Source organism: Otolemur garnettii, unplaced genomic scaffold (genome assembly GCF_000181295.1).
Source record: "Otolemur garnettii isolate 467f Iridium unplaced genomic scaffold, OtoGar3 scaffold00036, whole genome shotgun sequence".
Taxonomy (NCBI): Eukaryota; Metazoa; Chordata; class Mammalia; order Primates; family Galagidae; genus Otolemur; species Otolemur garnettii.
In genome coordinates, this window is record NW_003852431.1 from 12,579,187 (window position 1) to 12,583,447 (window position 4,261).

Here is a 4,261-nt window from a genome sequence, read left to right on the forward strand (position 1 = left end):
CTAGCACTGAGTTTTTCTTTGCCTGTTCCTCCCACCCCCTAACTATGATTGTTCTGACCACAGTTATGCTACACTTTCAAGTAAAATTAATTAAGCTCCTTTACCCAAGCAACACTGAAAAACTGGATGGCTACACTCTGCAGCCTTTCATGTCACTTGGATTTTTTCCTGTCTCTGTAGGGGACAGCAGGAACCACGTTAAGAACTTTGGCTCTGCTGCCTGCTCCTGTGAGGATTAGCAGCGATCCCCAAGGTTAAAGACCGTTCCCGGCCTTGCAGCCCTGCCCGTGGAAGATTGTTTTCATCCCCCGTGTATTTCCCAGCTGACGATCTATAGTGACTTGGGGAATGAATTTGATGACTTGTTTACAAGCCGTTTGAATGGATAGCCGACAACAGGGTTAACTCTGGAACTGGAGTGACTGTAAAACACGAGGCACTGGCCAGGCCAAAGAAAAATCCACTTCACAGTCATCCAAAAGGTTACAGGCAAAAAAACCAAACAAACAAAAAGAGCCGCGAGGAAAATTTCCAGAACGGTTCCATCTCGAAGCACGATGAGACTTGTTGACTAAGGTAGACGTTATCTGGGGCATGCCTTTGACAATCTGGCACAGGTGACGAAACTAACAAACACACACAAGAAACTAGCACATTATCTGTAAATTGGTTGTGATTGAATACTTCATGTCATCAAGGGAATAGAGGCAATGAAAGGAAAGTCTTATTTCTCTGCAAAGAAAAGAATTTCTGTCAGAAAGGGACTAGGAAATAAAAGAGAAAAATGTCTGAAGAGAGATCACTATGCATTCGGTAAAGTACATATTGTAAAAGGAAAAGGGAAAAGCAGCTTGATTCCGAAGCTCTATTCAGTGTAATTTTGTGGAAGCTGTTCTCTAAGGAGGCTGAGCCCTAATCAACCAGCATCTTCTTCCAGATGGCTCGAAGTGTGCCTTCATCTGTTTTTTAAGAGAGGGTGGGGATGATTCCTTACTATGAAAAAAGGCACATGTTGAGATTTGATCAAAGGATTTTGCCAATACATATTTATAACTCGAAGAGCACTCTCAGATGGGTTTGCAAGGGTTTTCCCTTTCCTCCTTCCCTGCCTGGCTTTTGCTGGCTCGTGACTGCGGAGACGATGGCACGCTTCAGCAGAATTCTGGTGCTAGAGTGGCTAAATGGCAAGTCTATAGATTTTTTTTTCTTTACGAGAGACAATACGTGCATCATGCAAGCAATACTTGTCCAATGAATGAAAATAAAGAGACTGTGTGCCCATATCCAGGGTTGTATCAGTTGACAGAGTAGGAACCAAAGGGAGAAGGCCGGGCTGAAGAGGGGGTACATGGTTTGATTCCATGGCACTTTCAGGTTTATGAGCAATTTCAGCCTTTTTTGTACAAACACAGTAGCAGGGCTTTTTCTAAAACAATGCCACTGTGCCCACAATGAAGTCCTAATTGCTAAGGAGATTCTAGAAGTGAGGATGCTTGAGGAAGGGTTCCTGGCTATCACACTTGTTCATTCATTCATCTCCTCTATCTATCCAGAATATTTACTGAGCCCCTACTAGGTGTCATTCACTGTACGAAGATCCGGAGGATATACAGGTGACTAAAATAACATACCCTGCCTGCCTCCTGAAGTTTACCATCTCGTGGGGATAATTCAATTGCAATAGTGTTTCATGAAAGCCATGCCAACAGTGTTATGGGAGCATATTTTGAAAGCTACTTAATCCAAACTTGGAAAATTATAAAGTACTCCCAGAGGAAAAGGAAAAAACATGGACCTGAAAATTGAGTAGGACCTAGCCAGGGTAAGGTGAGGAAGAATATTCCTGTGAAAGGGAACAACATTTGCAAAAGGCCAAAGGCAGGAGGAAGAAAAGGCATGTTGGGAGCTAATCGGAGTTCATGACGACCGAGGGTGGAGTTCGTGGTGGGGAGCAGAGGGGAGAATAGAAGGGTGGAGAGGGCAACAAGTCATCACCATACTCTTTCATATTTGCATAAGGATCTACATCTAATTGATTTAAATCTGCAGACTTGGACTGGGCTATCTGCTACTAGAAATACCAGGATCAGCAGGAATCTGTTTCTTCCCTGAAGGAGTCTGAGTCAGTAGCGAACTCTTAGGATCCAGGATCTATGGCAAATCACAGAACAGCTAATCCATGAGATGGGAGATGGCCCATGATGATAAGGAGCCTGATTCAGAAATGCTGGTTACGGAAAGATAATTTTGTTCTTTCATGTATATTTTAGCTGTGATATGGGGGGGGGGAATGTATGTATATATGTTTAAAACACACCAAGAGACATTCTTGAATTCTCTGCATTCTACCAACATTAAGAAATTATTAGCCAGGTGTGGTGGTGTGCACCTGTGGTCTCAGCTACTCTGGAGGCTGAGGCAAGAGGATCCCTGAGGTTGAGCCCAGGAGTTGGAGGGCTATGATGATGCCACTGTGCTCTAGGCCCCCAGGCAACAGAATCAGCCCCCTGTCCCCCCACAAAAAGAAAGAAAGAAATTATTAATTAAAATCATCTCTTTTTAATTCTAGAAATATTAAAATAGAAATTACATCATAGAATAAAATTATAGCATGCGTGTCATTATACAGTAGCAACAGGCAGAACTTAAACAATTCACCTCAAAATTCTCTCTCTTTTGGTGGGAGTTTGAGAAATCCAAACTCTATTTGATTTGGTAAAGTAATTACAGAGTATCATTTTCCTCTCTAAATCTGTATGTTTGATTAATCTATAATCTAAAGAATCTTCTAGGGCTTGGAGAAACTTCTTAGAGGAAATGTGCTGTTATAGAGATGTAGAAATAAGGGCAGTGTCTATTTTAAAGTCACAGATATTTAAACAGCATAGTGAAACTAACATTAAATGCCAATCTACTTATTATCATTCGGGAAAACTGATGATATTTAATAATATTTTCTCTTTTGTGTAATTTTCATTGGATGATACTAATAAGCTTTTTAATAAGGTCTTTTCTGGCTCTCCATCATGTAGCTTCTGGTTCCAGCCTTAATAAGAGCTGTGATTTGTTGACCTTCAGAGTGTGAGTTCTTTGAACAAAGAGCTACACAGCCAATTATGACTAAACAAACAAACTAATTACTATAATAACTTCAAAAACCACTAACCTAGACTGGAGGCTCCCAATTTCTGATCAGAAGATTTCTGGAGCTACTCCAAAAACCTTTCAAACCCATGTTTACCAAGCAATGTCTCTATACTAAACAAGGAATCTTATGCAAGTACCTGTGCCATCTCTTAAAGCAATATTCAGATAGTTTTATGTTTTAATAAATACAAATCCCTTAAGGATTGCTAAATTCATGGTAGTTTTTTGACAAATGTTCTCAAGCAACATATTCTAAAAATACAGATCAGATAGTTTGAAATATTTTTACCTTAAAAAAGCATCCTTATTCTGCAGAGAGGAAGGTCTGTTTAGTTTTTCCTCCAAGTGAGAGGGTTGTTTCTGCTGTTGCTGCTTTAGTTCACAGGCTACTTTTAAGCAAATCATACACAACATTGCAAATAAATAGTTTGAGGACATAATTAAGCTGAGCAGAACTTTAACTGGTCTATGTAATATACGTAGGTACAGTTCTCTGCCTACACAAAGTCCAGGGGCTACTCAAAAAAAAAAAAAAAAAGACAGAACATATCACTTTGTCTGCTAAGAAATATCTTTTTTGCAATTGCAGCTATAACTTTCTCTTGGCCTAACTTATCAGATCGTGTTATCACCTTTTCCCATTGCATGATGCTTTTGTGCTGTTTTTAAAGATGTAATTATTCATGTGACTCATTACAAGCTATCTCAAATTCTTTTTGGAAGTGGGTGTGGTATGAATAATAACAAACTAATTAACTTGCAATGTTGTACAAGAAATGATTCCATTATAAGGCAAAAGTTCTTAAAAATTTAGTTATTCTTTTCCAGCATAACGTGTCCTACTAGGCCCAAATCTTTGTCAACTTGAGAAACAAAGTTTTAGGTATCAGGGAAACAAAATTAATTCAACTCTTTGGACCATTATATATGTATTGCTTGGTGCTAGAAAACAGAAATAAATGAGACGCATCTGCTATGTCCTTACTATATATTCGCTCAGAAAATGCTGGGGATGGGAGATGTCTTCAGGCCATGTTCACAATTTTACTTTTGCTTTTTTCCCCAAGGGCTACAGAAGCAGAGAAAAGAAAGCAACAGAATTTCCATGGCACTT